At 33.9% G+C, this 17,531-nt stretch overlaps 1 pseudogene; it reads right to left on the bottom strand.

The window, feature by feature from the left end:
- Window positions 1–260: 260 nt before the first annotated feature.
- LOC149552982 (cytochrome P450 94A2 pseudogene) lies at window positions 261–6,970 on the bottom strand (annotated as a pseudogene).
- Between the last annotated feature and the right edge of the window lie 10,561 nt (window positions 6,971–17,531).

The raw sequence follows: 17,531 nt of genomic DNA, 5'->3' as shown, positions 1-17,531 counted from the left end.
CAACTTCAAATTAAAAATTCCTAGAGATAGGTGAAGTTAGCACTAATACTACTAAACATTTTTCTCCTACATGTTGAAACTTTTATACTAAGCTTGTAGATGGAAATTTCCCAACTGGATACATACACGAGTTTTGCAAAGAGATTTAAAACCCAATGAAAATCTTATGTACGATAATCATATTTTCACGCTTGCTTTTACCCTAGAGTCGACCTTCCGACAACAAACAAAAACCCATCCAGAAGTCAGGGGAGTTTTTTTCACCTTTTTACCACACGTACGGGAAGCCCATTCTCCATTTTAGCCGTGATCATCGCAATATACTTGGGATTCCAGTTGTCATGATCAACCTCTAGCTTGAACTCTTCGATAACACTCACAGCGATACTCTTCATCTGAATAAATGTCGTCTGTTTCCCCATGCAAATTCTCGGCCCTGCCTAGAACACTGGATATTTGAATGCGTCATGTGCCACTAATTCTTGCGAACCATTCTCCGTCTTGCTCAGCCATCTCTCCGGCTTGAATTCCAAACACTCGGAGCCCCAGATGCTGTCCATCCTCCCCATGGCGTACGGGTGGTATATCACTCGCATCCCCTTCCTCACCACCGTCTCGTCCAACAGCACATCATCTCACAATGCCTATTTTGTGTCTGACGGCATGGGAGGGTACAACCTCATTGACTCGCACAGAGTGGCCTGCAAATACTTCATCTTCTTCAACTCCTCGTATGAGAAACTGCAGCAACCAGTGCTCTCTTTTCCTTCTCTAATCGTGACAAGGCCCGCAATTTCCTCATAGATATTCTGCTTGACTTGTGGGTGAGAGGAGAGAAGCCAGTGAAGGAAAAGAGAGACAAATACACAGAGATAATAACTGATTTTATTGCCTTACTGCCTTGCACAAATGCATTACGTAAGGCCTCTATTTATAGAGGGTATGAGAACTCTCTACACACAACACATTTTATACATGTTACACTATATTAAATATAATAATACATATATTAAAAACATGGGTGGCAGGAACGATAGAGTGTCTGCTATGTAATTTATTATGGACAGTGGATAGACGGCTAAGTTGTGGGCTGGAGTGTTGACTGTGGACGGCTGAGTTGGGTTGGTTGTCTGCTTTTAATGACAGAAATTACTAACTACCGCCAACACTCCCCCTTAATTTTTTTCATTAACAAATTTTGCATCAGTAATACCCAATTTCTCTCGCAGATATTTAAATTTATTCTTTGGTAATGCCTTAGTGAAAATATCTACCAATTGATCTTTAGATTTGCAGAACTCAAGGTGGATTTCTCCATTATTGACCAATTCTCTGATGAAGTGGTAACTTGTATCAATATGTTTGCTCCTCTTATGAAATACATGATTTTTAGATAATGCTATTGCTGATTTGTTATCACAAAGAATTAGCGTTGGTTCCTCCTAATGATGGTGAAGATCAAGCAAAATTTGACGCATCCATACTGCTTGACATGTTGTGGAAGTGGCAGCTACATATTCTGCTTCAGCTGATGAGATCGTCACTATAGGTTGCTTCTTTGATGCCCATGATATAGCTCCTAATCCAAGGTGAAAGATATATCTAGAAGTGCTCTTCCTGTCATCGATGCTACCTGCAAAATCACTGTCAGTATAACCAATCAAACCAAAATTGTTAGGTTTGGAATATAGGATTCCATATCCCATTGTTCCTGCAATATATCTCAATATCCTTTTTCCAACCTGCCAATGAGAATTTCGTGGTGATTCCATGAACCTTGAGATTAAACTGACACTATACATGATGTCTAGCCTTGTAGCTGTCATATACATTAAACTTTCAACAAGTCTTTTAAACATAGTTGCATCAACATTTGAGCCCTTTTCTTCCTTGCTAAGTTTTGTTCCTGTTGAAACTGGAGTTGACACTGGATTGCAATTCATCATTTTAAATCTCTTTAAAACATCCTTTATATACTTGGATTGAAAAATGAAGACACCTTTGTCACATTGAATAACTTCAATACCTAAGAAATATCTCATCAACCCCAAATCTGTCATTTCAAATTCTTTCATCATTTCTGACTTGAACATGTCTACTGATAGATTTCCAGTGAATATTAAGTCATCAACATACAAGCATACAATCGAAATCTGACCTTCCTTATTAGTCTTAACATATAACGTGGGCTCATTGTTACTTCTATTGAAATGATTACTTATCATGTATGAATCAATCCTCTTATACCAAGCCCTAGGAGCTTGTTTCAAACCATAAAGTGCCTTGTTTAGTTTATATACCTTGTGTTCATGCCCACTAACCTCATAACCAGGTGGTTGTTTAATATATACCTCTTCATCAAGAAAACCATTCAAAAAAGCTGATTTTACATCCATTTGATACACTTTCCAATTATTTTATGCTGCTATTGCTAAAATAGTTCAAATTGTGTCAAGTCTAGCAACTGGAGCAAATGTTTCATTATAATCAACTCCATATTGTTGTGAAAAACCTTTAGCAACTAGTCTTGCCTTGTGCTTAACAATTTCACCTTTTTCATCAAATTTAGTTTTGTAAACCCATTTGACTCCTATACATTCTTTTCCTTTAGGTAAATCCATTAATTCCCATGTGTTATTTCTTTCAATAGAGTCAATTTCTTCATCCATTGCCTTGATCCATTTATCTTCTTTAATTGCTTCATCAAAATACAATGGATCACAAGAAAATAAAGCAAAATTTGAGTAAATATCTATATACTCTTCTTCTTGATCATATATTTCTTTTAAGCTTCTTGTCTGCTTACCTTTGTAACCTGTTGTTGAGAATGTTGAATCAGATTTATCACTTACATTTGAACTTGGAGGTGAGGCACCTTGCACAAAGTTCCTTGGTGGAGTGTTGGGTGTTGATTGAGTCTCATGTTTCTTTAATTCATCATCACCTTGTAATATTGGTGCTCCTCTTGTGACTTGTTTGTTATCATTTTCATGCCATGAATCTTCTTCTTCAAATTTAACATCCCTGCTAATGATCAATTTCTTTGAAATGGGATTATACAATCTATAAGCCTTTGATTGTTCACTATAGCCAATAAAGATGCATTTTTCACTTTTATCTTCCAATTTCTTTCTCAATTTAGATGGAACTAATGAATAAGCAACACAGCCAAAAACTCTAACATGGGATACTGTATGTTTCTTAACATTCCATGCTTTTTGTGGAATTGTGTTCTTAACACTCTTTGTAGGACTCCTGTTCAAAATGTATACAACACATGCTACTACTTCTGCCCAAAACTCATTGGATAGATTTTTGGCCTTCAACATACTCCTTGCCATTTCCATTATGGTTCTATTCTTCCTTGTTGCTACACCATTTTGTTGTGGTGTGTACCTTGTGGTAAACTACTTCTTAATTCCATGAAATCTGCAAAATTCTAGAAAATCATTAGAATTGAATTCACCACCTCTATCAGATCACAATACCTTGATGTAGTGACCACTTGTTTTTCAACCAAATTTTCGAAATCCTTGAACTTTTCAAAAGCTTCACTTTTTTGTTTGAGAAAGTATATCCAAATCTTCCTACTAAAATCATCAATAAATGTTAGGAAATATATACTTCCTCCTAAAGATGGAGTTTGCATAGGTCCACATATATCAGTGTGAACTAATTCTAATGGTGCTCTTGCTCTATATGAACCTCGTACTGGGAAGCTTTCTCTATGTTGTTTTCACAAAATACAACTTTCACATGAACTTGGTGGTTTCAATATTTGAGGCAATCCTTTCACCATATTCTTCTTTTGTAATAATCTTAAAGCATCAAAATGAAGATGACCATACCTCAAATGCCATAGCCACGACTGATCTGAGTATATTGTCTTGAAACTAACTTCTTTTCCTCCTTGAATGCAATGAATTTGAAGGGGGAACATTCGATTTTGTGTTATGTTGACCCTTGCAATTAACCTACCACTAAGATTTCTATCCAAGATTGTGCAAACATCATTATCAAAAGAAACTTTGTAACCCTTTTGTACTAGTTGACCAAAACTCATGAGATTGTGTTTTAATCCAGGCACAGAATACACATCAGGAATATATATTTTTCCTCCATTTTTTTTCAAGACATTTATAACACCTTTTCCCATTACAGAGACTTTACTATCATTTCCTAGCTTTACTTCAAATTTTACAGAATCATCCAAGCTAGCAAAAAAATCTTTATTTCCAGTCATATGGTTACTACATCCACTATCTAGGAACCATATATCACTAGAGCTTTCTTGAGAAACATTACAAGTTATAAATAAACTTCCTGAATTGTTATCAAATACATCTGAGTAATTAGCACCATTCTTTTCAATATCCTCTTGTTTCTTTCTACATTCACTTGCAATATGACCAAATCTCTTACAATAATGACACTGAATTCGAGATTTATCAAACCTTGATGATGGGTGTTGGAATGAACTTTTGCCATGTCCTCTATTAGAACTCTGAATGGATTGATTTGTTCTCTCTTCTTGATTTGGACTTCCACGTCCATCTATGCTTCTACCTCTTCCTCTTCCTCTGTAGTTTGAACTTCCTCTTCCTCTGCCAAAAGATACCTACGATCTAAATGCATTCTCCAAAGAAGAATTGTTATTTCTGTTCATTCTTGATTCATGAGATAAAAGTGAGCCCATCAATTCATCAATAGATAGTATTGTCAAATCTTTAGATTCTTCAATGGCAACAACAATAGCATCAAATTTTCTAGGTAAACAACGAAGTATCTTTTCAACAACTTTTTGATCTGTCAAGTCATCACCATATGATCTAATTTGATTAACCACATTCATTACTTGATTTAGAAATTGATCAACTGAGTCTGAATCCTTTATACACAAATTTTCAAAATCACGCCTTCAAGTTTACAATTTAGCAATCTTAACTTTTGATGTCCCTTGATATGCTGTTTCTAAAATATCCCATGCAATTTTAGACTTTTTAGTAGCACAAACCATAGGAAAAATTGATTCATCTAAAGATTTTTGAATTAGAAACAACGCTTTAGCATCCTTTTTCCTGTTATCTTGTAATTTGTCCTTTTCATCTTGTGTTAATGTAGACTCATCTTGTGGTTCAATAAAACCCTTTTCAATAAGATCCCATATGCCTTGAGAACAAAATAGTGTCTTCATTTTTATAGCCCAAAATTCATAATTTTTACCAGAAAATATTGGAATTTGTGGTTGAGCTATACTACTTCCTGAAGCCATATTAATACACAGTTACAACTGCACCTTACAATTTTAAACTTTGCTTTACAAAGAAAATCCACCAAACAAGTCTAAGCCAATGACATATAGCTTAAATAAAGAACATTATAATGCTTATTTTCCCCTTTTAACAAATTTTTTTAAACATTAGACTTCACTCCAAGAAATCAGCTCATACCTTCTTCAAACATTAAACTGGGATCTTTTCTTCTCTCAATCTTTGGCAGCCACTAGTCTCCAACTTTATAAGCTGATAATTATCTGCAATCAAGAAAATATTAGAAGCTTCATTCACTGCTACAGTAGTTATACATATCAACACATAATTATTTTCTTCCTAAGCCCAGCTCTTCATGCTCTGATACCAATTTGAAGGCAAAGAGAGACAAATACACAGAAATAATAACTAATTTTATTGCCTTACTGGCTTGCACAAATGCATTACATAAGGCCTCTATTTATAGAGGGTATGAGAACTCTCTACACACAATACATTTTACACATGTTACACTATATTAAATATAATATTATATATATTAAAAACATGGGCGGCTGGAACGACATAGTGTCTACTATGTAATTTGTTATGGATGATGGATAGACAACTGAGTTGTGGGCTAGAGTGTTGATTGTGGATGGCTAAGTTGGGTTGGTTGTCTGATTTTAATGACAGAAATTACTAACTACCGCCAACAGCCAGAAGAACCATGTAAGCGTGGTAGAAGTCAAGTCCCTGCTCGCCAAGATGAAGCTTATCACAATATCTCTCACAGAATAATCAATCGAGCCCTTCCCTGTCGCAACACCACTCTCGTGAGGGGAAAGAAATCTAGACAAGAGATCTTCACACTGTGGCCTGCCATGAGAGTGAAACATTTCCTTCTTCCTAGCGTCGATAACGTCTTAAGCAAAGTTGTGAATGGTGTGGATCGCATGGCGCAAGTGTTTCTCGGAGCCGATGTTGAAGAAGCGCTTGATCATCTAGAGGAAGGGCAAGGGAGAGGTGAATCTTTGGAGGCTTAAATTGGTGGAGACTTCAAATGCGTCTGCAAATTCTAAAAAGGGGAGAGAAATGTGGAGGCAAGCGGGGTCCACGTCGAGGACCACCTTGCAAATGTTGTCGAAGGCGAATCATTGGAAGATGTCCTACAAATCCACCCGATCGCTCTTCCCAGCCACGTGTCTGAGGAGTGGGACGAGGCGATCCATAATCTCACCCTGCATGCTCTCTGTTATAAAGTCACGCAAAGAGTTGGTGCTGAACTCATAACTAGCAACTCGTCTCTGCAATTTCCAGGCCTCGTCGTCGGCGTTGAAAATTTCAGTTCCGAGCAAATCGTGCAAGCGGAGGCGAAAATAGTTGCCCTTTGGATAATTGTCGAAATGAGTCTTCAGCAGGTGCTCCACATTAGGTGGATGTGCTCCGAGGCACTGAAAAGTGATGGTGTTGGAAGGAGCGTGTCTGAGAATTTCCACTAGCCATTCTAGGATCCGACTTTTGTTCCTCCAGAAAGCAAATAATGAGCCCACAATTGGATACGATGTAAGCACGGTATTGTTTGGTTTTTGGTTTATGAGCACGTAGATTATATAACTAGCCACTAACGCCAAGAAATAATTGGGAGATGCCCTTCGACATCTTTTGATTGATCTGAATGTTTTCCGTCTTCCTTGTTTTCTTATATTTTGAACTTGCATCCAACATGAATAGCCCTTCAAAGTGTAAGGGCGACAGATTTTCCCGATGTTATGTTATGTTGAGGTGGTGTATTCCTCAGTAATCAAACTGAAAAATAATATAATCGAGGAATATGCGTCATATGAAAGAGAAACATGTCTTCTTTACGAAACGTCTATATCAATCATATACTCTTACACCATGTTCTTATGTAGTTGCATGTATTGCTTAATTCAGATTTATACTTAAGTACTAGAGTGTTCCTATGAAGAATTAAGATTGTGGAAAGATGATAATATTGAATCTTTTCTTATTTTTATAGAGTAGCTATTATTTAAGGAATGAAAATAAGTTATGAAGAAAAAGGGGCTCAAAATAAACATTATTGAAAAGGTTCCATTTGTCATCATAAATTTACTTCCTTCCCTTTTTTGTTTCTATTTTTTATTTAAGTTTTTTAATCACTAAAATTTCTATCCAATTTTTATTTAAAAATTTAATATTAAAATGATTAACAACTACATGGGACCATAAACTGCCCAAAATACTCCTAAAAGTACTAAGCAATGACTAAAGCCTAGCAGCTGCATGAGACCTTGCTCTTAGAGAAAATAAAATGGGTTAACATATTAGTGTCAGCCAAATACTTTTTCATTTTAAAATAATTTAAAAACTATAGGGTTACTAAAAGAATAATTATTATTTGGAGTTTGGAATAGAAATGATATGCCATTGGGAGGATCATATTCATTCTATAATAATAAAAAAATCACAACAATTTTTAATTAGACAGGAGACAATTGAGGAGAATATTCTAAGATGAAAGAGATGGAATACATTGATGAAGACGGAGGAGGATATGAAGAAGAAAGGGCAAATAGTTTTGATTTTTTTTTGGAAAGTTAATTGAGAATGTGTCAAAGGAAGTTGAGTCACAAACATAAATTCCTACAAAGTCATTATTCATGATGTACAAGGGTCAAAGTTTACATTGAACCTTTCCCTAAAAAAGAAATTACCCACTGTCCTCACTACCTTATGATTATATAGAGGGAGAAGAGGAAATTGATGAGGTGGTTGGTGCATTGAAGGCATTGAACGATGATGAAGGAGTGAATAAGCTCAAGTTGTTTCAACTAGTGCATCAAGATGATAACAATGGCTATGAATACCATCTATCTAATTACACTCAATCTATAGACAACACTAATGAAAGGCAAGCCACATGTTTAAGATTTATAGAGACTGGTAACTTCATTAACACTCAAGAGTTCAAAGATTTTTGGTTAAAAATGAAGATGAAGGAAATTGAGAAAAGGAGGAAAATGAATCTAATTGGTGCTAATGAGTCAAAGTAAGAGGAGATTATAAATTAGAATATCAAGGAAATGAAATTTGATGAAGTAAAAATTACCTCTAGAGAAGCAAGACAAAAGGTAAAGAAAAGTGATATGTTGATTGTTCTTTGGATAACTTTAAAACAAGTATAAATTTATTGGATCAGGCGAGGGAATAGGATGACCCCACGATGCTTGTAGAATTGGATATAATCTACAAATTGAAGGACCTGAAGCATAGGTGACTTTTAAAAATAACAACAAACCAAATTTTAGGATATGGTGAAAGAGACAAATGGAACCTCCATATTATAGACAATGAAGAAGATGTCCCCATGAGAGATTGCCTTGTCACTATGTTTTATTTTTGAGGTGAGTATTTTGTTTCTCTTAGTGAAAAAACTATCATGTTAGAATGACAAAAGGTTGACTATCATCTCCAATCGCACACACAATGCAAGAAAGTGGGATTTCCACTTATAAGCTTTTTCTTTAATGAAAATTCAAAGATGAACAATTGTGGAATTAAGTACATTCACTATCATTTAGTTTATTCACAATCTAAAATATACACAAATACACCATCACATTAATTAATTATTGGAGAGCAATGGAGTGGACTTCTTGTCAAATATAGCTTGGGATTCATTATTGTAATTTTAAAATAGTGTTCGTTGTCTAGGTATAGTTGGATTAGTCGATAAGAAACACATCTCTAGGAAAAATATTGTTGGGATCAAGGAAAAAATAATAGAGATAGATAAGGTACAAATATTTATTTTCAACCCACAACTTTAAGCTACATAATTATAATAACATATTTGAAATTGAATGTTTGCTAGTGATTTATTCCATTTTCTATTCAGCAAGAAACCTATTTCACCCATGTCATTTTAGTTTATTATGTATGTATTCAACATGTCATGATTGATCTAATGCTAAACTTTTTATCAAAGTGAAATCTTCAAGATTCAAACTATTGTTTATTTTAATTCAGGAACATATAACGATGAAGAAGTAGTCATGTACTCATATGGCCTAACTTATCCCAAGTATTGGGGAAAAAATATTTTCTCTCAAATGATTTGAAAATAGATATAATATTTAAATTTTTCAAACATCAATGTGTGTTTTGTTGGAATGTAATTCGACATCATGGTGTTTTCTTTAGCTAGTTTATTTTTGTTAATGGAAAGATTTGTTTTTCCCATCCCAAATATTTTCAGGCTAAACATCTTGTATTTTTGCTGAAATGATATTTTTATTTCCCCATTTTTAATCTGTAGTATGCAACACTCTATCCTCTTGATTATTAGTTAAATGATTCAAGAAGAATAGTTAACAAATTGAAGATATAAATTGAAAAACAATTGGGTTTTAGAGAGGATATTATATCGAGTCTTTCTATTTCTTCATATGAACCTAATATAATGAATTTTAGATGTTTTCATTCACTCTTGATTCTTCTCTAATTTGTATCATGCTTTACTAATCAAGAAATTGTTGACTATTAGGGTTGTCATTGCACCAAAAGATTGAATTGTTAATGCTTAATAGGACCCCTAGAATTATAAAAGATAAAGAAGGATATTAAATCATATACCAACTCTAGCAAGATATTTTCCCACTACAACAATCCCCCTTCCAACATTACTCATTGTGGCCTCCAAGGATTCAAACCTATGACCAAGTTCTGATACCACTTTTTAACTACTATAGTAGTTGTTGTTAGATAACTAAGAGGGAAAGGGGGGTTAAATCTATTATATCTAGATCCTACATGCCTTTAAAAAAATTCAATGCCAATTCAAACTTCATAAACTTTCATAACAATAACTCGATAACTACATTTAAGATCTCATGTCAAACTTAGAATCTTTTCACAAGTCAAACTATTATCTCATTGTTCATTACTCTATCAAGTATCAGAGTATTAGCTTATCTTATATCAAATTGTAGCAATATGTAAATAAGATGAAAATCAACTTGTAATACATAAGCATTCACACATTTTGACACTGATATTTAACATGGAAGCCCTCTGAATGAAAAAAGCACTTGGGTACCAACAACCCAAAAATTTCACTCTTATGAAGTAAGATATGTTATGAGACAACCTTGTTAGAGGTTTACATGCACATTTTTAGTGTGACCTATTTACATGACATCCCTTATAAATCCTTGTCGTTATTATGTAGTGGCTTTCTTTAAAGGACTTACAGGTTGATCTCTAAGTCGTGTTGACTATCAATGTCAAACACTTGGTCATTTCCTAGGAAGATTTGGTCAGTTATCACTACGACCGTGCAAATCAATGGAGGTTGAATGATGTATTTGGATTCGTACACATTATAGTTTAAGCCAAGAAAGTTTTAGGTTGCTAAGAACCCCAGTATGTACCAAGTGGCCATTAATGCCAAGTCACACAGTTAGTACCAAGCATACAAAAGCCAAGTGAAAAATGAGTATTAGTCATGATTAAGCATCAGAGTATTCTTGTACTGAGTAAACCAGTTTTGGTATATGTGTTTGGAGTGGCAAAAACACTTATGTAAACTATTTTGGCTAGCTTCTATACATGATTTAATGATTATTGAGACAACTAAGGAGTTGTTTACGCATTTTTTCAGAGATCATTAATTCCTATGAAGGCAATGTAACCAATCAGAAAAATGGAAGGATTAAGCAGCAAAAGGGATAAATATGAATCATTGATCATGTTCTAGAACCTTCTCCAAATGGTTATTTAAGAAGGATCCAAATCCTAAATCAAGAGAGAAAAAGCTACAGAGTGAAGAGAGAAGTATATGTACAAAAGAGGCTATGTTTGATGGTTAGAAGCAAAGACCAGGAGAAGAAACCTAGTAGTGAAGCACATAATAGAGTTTATCATATAAGAAATCATATAAAAATTGAAGAGAGGAGATTTGTAACCAAGCACCAGTGTTAATCAAAGGATTAGGTACTAATACATTCTAGTAGGTGACTCAAGGTAAATCTCTTAACATAGTGGTCCTAACAAGCCTATACAAATCTCCTAACAGAGTTCTTACTTAATTGTAAGTTTAAATCCTTTAATCAAGGTAGACTGAATAAGTCTTGTAAGATCTTAGCAGGGCAGATCCCACATAAGGTAGATCACCATAAGTAATCAAACATTGTAGCCTCAACGCACATACTTTATTGCTCTAGTAGTGAAGATTTGTGGGTGTCATCCCCACCCCAGTTTTACCTTCACCTTGGAGGGTTTATGGGTAACCAAATCTTTTGTGTTATGTGTTTATATTTACTTTCATTTTTATGGATGTGGTGAATAGTTAAATAATTTTTAGTTTATGATTAGATAATTCATGATGCTAATGTGAACTGGGTTAAAGGTGAATGCTTTTGATTTGTTTCAAGAAGGTAAAAGTTTTTATAGATTGTGATTCACCCCCCAACCCCCTTCTTAGTATCTTACTTTCCCATAGACTTCCAACAATTGGTATCAAAGCTTTGTTCTCTTAGAAGAAGTCTAACCACTTGAGAGTTAAGATCTTCAAGATGGAGGCTTATAGGCTGGGAAAGATCATTGAGAATGAGAAGCTTGACATACAGATCATACTAGAGGAGCTTGATGCAACAAGAGAGGAGTTGAAGAAATCCTTAAAGAGAAGAAAATAATTGGCTATCCAACATAATGACACTCTATATCAAGAAGAAGACATCGAAGGACAACTTAACAATGGCAATTCCAATGAAAGTGATGCAGTAATAAAATGCCTATTGGAGAGAAATAATATACTAACTAAAGAGATTAAAAGATTTAAAAGAGAGCACGAAATCTAATCAATAAAACTATGTAAATTTTTTGAACTGAAAAGGAAAAATGAGGAAGAAAAAATAATGGCAGAAGAAGACAAGAGACAAATGGCTACTAGGCTTGATGAATGGACATTTGATGTGCAGAAACTCATAAACAATCAACTAGATATGATGAATCTATTGTTACTTACAAATCAAGAATTGAATAGAAAGGACATGGAAATTGAAAATCTAAGGAATGAATTAAAAGATCTAAGAAGGAGATCATAGAGAGGATGAACAAACCTAATGAAGTTGTGAGATACTTTGAGGAGCTATGAGATCACCAAGAATACCTAATTACACCTCTTGACTAGGATATACCGAGCACCTATCATCTACTAAAGAAGAAGAATCATCAAAGAGTGGAGAACAAGGGAATGCAAAGACAAAGCACAACAAACCTACATGTCATCACTATGGGAAACCAAGACATACAATAAATATCTGCAGAAGTAAGACTAGTAAGCGAAATCCTAAACCAAAATTCAATGGATTCTATTTTAATTGCAAGAAGCAAGGAAAACAAGGACATGAGTGAAGATCCAAAGCCAATAATACACATGTTGCACCTTGATTTGAATGATATTGCTACAATTGTCAGAGGTATGGACATAGAGCTCAAGAATGTAGATCTAAGGAAAAAAACTAGTTTTACAATCAAGAATCAAGCAAATGCATCCAAGTAAGGTAACTTCCACAATTGGGATTATAACACAAGGTACAATTGTCATTATTGTGGCGAACATGGTCATATTACAGAAAATTACATAAGGACATACTTTAGAGGAAAATCCAAGATTTTGATGAATGGAATTTTGGTTTGTTATAGTTGTCACAAGATTGGACATGTAAGCTAAAATTTAAAAACTAGAGCACTAGCACCTAGCAATAAACAAAGAGAAGGTGAAAGATTGTTGAGATTGCAAAGAACTGGATGAATCACACCTAGAGAAAGAAGGAAGAAGTAGGTAGTAGTGGAGCCAGTGAAGTTGATGTCACCCAATCCAATGGATCAGGTGATCACACTACTTCTAACTAAGCAAAGAACGTATGTAAGGAACTATACGTTTGAGTGCTACATTAGTCACTAGTTCCTAACATAATATGTGCTAAAAGTCCATATTTGCATAAATCAAGATGCATTAGAAAAGATTTGAGGCAAGAACTAAGCAAAGAGTTCACATAAATAATTGGTGTCGAGTATCAGTATTAGTATCTATAATGACTGAGTGAACTAGGCTCCCATACAAATTGAGATGTTATGTTGACCAAGCCAAACTAAGGGGGAGTCGGTATAGAAACATAGCACAATAGTTGAGGCAAATTTACTTAGTAGGAGTATTCAAATTCAACACAGGACAATCAGCTCATGGGGAGTTATAAAATTTTGAAGGTATGACTGATAAGTCACAAGTTTTGCAAATTTTGGAAGTTTTGAAATTTTTTATGTAAGCCAAGTACTGAATAGAGATTATCTAAATTATGCTCATAAGTTAAGGATATTCATGCATGACCAAGTGTTTTTACCACTCATGTCAAAGGCGGAGATTATTAATCTTAGATTGTGTTTGACATATGACTGATAATACACTTAAGTCATTTACTAGAAAGAACTTAGTTTATGTTGAACAAGTAATGTATGTTGAGCATAAGTTTTCAAATAGTGAATGTTGAGAAAAATATATTGAATGTGTTGAGCATCAGTATGTGATGAGTAATTAGTAAGTGTCAAGTCACTCAAGTGTTGAGTAGACAGTTGATGCCAAGTGATTAATGGATGTTGAGTTATTCAAAGGTCGAGTTACAACATTGAAGATACAATGGATGTCAAGAATTAGAGACTTCAAGTGCCAAGTAAAATAGTTTTGGACACAATTGTTTGTAATGGCACAAACTTGTAAACAATTTTTTAACTGACTTAAGGATTGTTTTGCGATTATAAATGATAAAAATGAATCTATATTGAGGATCACTATACAATACATGCAAATAATCAATTAAAGAGATGGATTAAGTAGAAAAATGGGTGAATCATAGTCGTTGATTCATACCTAACCCTAAGTCACCTAGGTCTTCTTAAGGAAGGAAAACCCTAAAACATTGTATGTTCAAAGAGAGAAGTTTGCATGCAAAAATAGAGCATTCATGGTGGCTAAGGAGTTGCTAATTGAGATATGAATTGTAGAATCAGTTAGAGGAGAGCAGAGGAAGGAAGTTAGAGGATAGAAGTGATATATCATATTAGAGAAGGTCAAGGATACATATGCAAAGACGTTATTTGTTATCTAGCAGAAGAGTGCTAACCGAAGGATCATTGCTGAGACATTCTAATAGGTGAATCAATTAAATATCTTAATAGAGTAGTCCTAACATGTTGTTGTGAATCCTTTAACAAGGTGCTTACTTCATTGTAAGTTTAAATCTTGTAATTAGGGACACTTCTAACAGGGTATTGAAATCACTTAATAGGGTAAGATCTAACAATCTTGTAAGCCTTTAACAGGGTAGACCTTTCACAAGGTATATCATAGTTTATGATCAAACATTGTAACCTTCACTGGATACACTTTACAACTACACTAGTGAAGATTTTTGGGTGTCATCCCCATCCCAGTTTTACCTTCTCATTGGAGGGTTTCTTGGTAACCAAATATCTCATGTCATATATGTGTTGAATGTTTATTGTTTTCATGCTATGAATGAATATATTTAGCTAGCTATTTCAGTTTACATGCAAATTGTGAGATGGAGGTGTGGTCAATGCTTTAATGGTTAAAGTTTTGAAGGAATGATTCAGCACCCACACCCCCCCCCACCTCATAGTTTACTTTCCCTATTGTATTTTCCAAAATATTTAGAAGTTTGATAATCAAAATTTAAGGCACGAGAGTGAAGGAGAAGGAACAACTTTAGAAAGAGAAGGAGAAGGAGCAACTTCAGAAAGAGACTGCATGATAGAAACAAAAACTAGACAACATAGAGAATATTATGGAAGCCACTAGATAGAATCCAAGAAAGTGTTGCAGTAGGTACTATGACATTGGAAACACTAGTTAAATTGGTCTAGTTGCTAATTAACTAGGTTAATTACTTCATTAATATATGATCCAATCATAATGTTAGTTATTATTTTGGCATACATGAAAACATTATTATTATTCATTATTATATATACATACATACATGATAACAACAATGCACTTTCTACGAGCGTACAATTGTTCAACAAAATTAGTGTTTTACAAAAACATGCTCCTAAAGAACAATTAGTTCATAAGAAAGAAAATGTTGTTGAAATAGTACATAAGTTTCTTGACATGAGAGGTTTGTGACTGAGGGTGCTGACCAATCTTGAAAATGTGAATGTTGAAATGAAATCCATTGATGATCAAACACCTATGCTAGAGTTGTAACACAATGTGAAGTTGATTAAAGATAAGGTAGAGACAAATATTCAAAAGTTTGGTAATCAAAATTTAAGGCATAAGAGCAAAGGAGAAGGAGTGGCTTTAGAAAGAGATTGCATGGTAGAAACAACATCTAGACAATATTAAGGATATTATGGGAGCCTCATGATTATGGCATTTACACAAAAGCAGAACTTTCTTCTTTAACTCCTTACACTCAACTCTTCATTGAAGTTATTCTTCCAGTAGTGAGAATAGCTGCTACAAATTCTTGGAAGCATTCAAAGATGAACCATCTCAAACCATTTTGACCTTGATTTTGGTGTCTTGTCCAATAGAATGTGCCTCTTAATTATTTGAATTTTCTACATGGTAAGGGATAATATACAAGGTTTATCTTATTCAGTGATCATACACAAATGAAGTTGAAGCTTATTGCTTGGTGAGTTTGAAGTTTTTAGGAATATAAGTGATAATCTAATCCAATCTTCATTATTTGGCCTATGGTATATCACCTCTAAATGACTAAAAGCCACCACATGGGAAGGCATATGGTGTCTCTCATTTCATACTTGCACATGTATGACCATTTGGTGTTGGAGAGTTAGAGCCTTAAGAATTATGCCATGATCTATTCCCCATTTCCAACTCACACCACCTAACCTTCCTCTGCATGCCTTTTTTTCCATATGAGAGAAATCACAAATTACCAATTGCAAGGTAAGTTACAATTCAATAAAGAGGGATGCCAAGCATTTGATCAAATGTATTTAGTGGAGATTCATCACAATTTACTTCAAGGTACTCTAAGTTAGAATTGGTTTAATACATGCTCTTGGTGTCATTTGGGTGAATGCACAAAGTTGGGTCGCAATTCCACGAAAGTCAAATCCACAGAATGAGACCTCTTAGAAATGGTACCCGATTTTAAAAAATGGGCACCCAATTTTGGCTCGAGTGCCCGACCCTAAATTTAAAAAATGGTCACTTGTTATTTTTAAAAATTGGGTACCCGTTTCTCAAAAAATTAAAAATTTGAATTTTTAAGAAATGGGTACTTATTTTTTAAACATAAAAAAATGGGTACCCGTTTCTTAAAAATTCAAATTTTTAAGTTGCAGATTTTGCATGTTGCTTTTAGCTTTTCAAAATGGGTACCCATTTTTTGAAATTCAAATAAGGGGTGCCCGTTTCTTACAACATGAGGCAGGATTTTTTTCTCTTGTCTCAGTTTTTGGTTTCGGACAGGCTTGGTGAGACCAAGCCTATGCCTTGGCCTCTCAAGATTTGGCTAAGGCATTGAACTGACAAATTCATGCCTTGCCATAATTTTAAGAGGGTCTTCCTGATCAAATTTTTTTACAAAAAAAAAACCCATTAGAGCTCTCACTGTCCTGATTTTAGAAATATAAATTTTATAGTGTTATTATTTTATTTACTATTTTTGTATTTTTTTTAGTCAAAGGTGGTACCTAAATGTAAAATAGCAATGTTCACTAAAACTTTAATAACTTTTTTATTTTATATATTTTTTAAATTAATTTATATTTCATCAATCTAAATTCAATTCTTTTGAAGTTAAATATATATATATATATTGAAAAAAGTGAAATTTTGATCAAATTAGGGTGTCTGTACATGAGAGGTTTTAAAATTTTCCTTTATAGCTAATTAAAAATTAATAAAATAAAAAAATATTTATTAAAAAATTCAAGAAAAATATTCTCATCAATCTTTGGTGTGTCAGGTAACTCCATTTAAAAGGATTCACAAAAATACTTTCATTTGTGTTAAATTATGGTGTTCGTACACGAGCGTGGTATGGTCCTGAAATAGGCATTTTGAAAATGTGGTTTTTGAAGATCCATATAAAAAAAATAATTCATCATATGGGTATAAAAATAAATTACATATTCAAAAAGAAGATTCCAAGCACTACAATTTTTATTTCTGAAGTTTTTTTGTATTTAATCTCTAAATGGCTCAAATTT

The sequence above is a fragment of the Cupressus sempervirens genome, chromosome 6, assembly GCF_028749045.1.
Source record: "Cupressus sempervirens isolate cs-2001-9-10 chromosome 6, ASM2874904v1, whole genome shotgun sequence".
NCBI classification, from domain to species: domain Eukaryota; kingdom Viridiplantae; phylum Streptophyta; class Pinopsida; order Cupressales; family Cupressaceae; genus Cupressus; species Cupressus sempervirens.
Note: the sequence above shows the minus strand (reverse complement) of the source record. Positions and strands in the feature narration are given on the sequence as shown.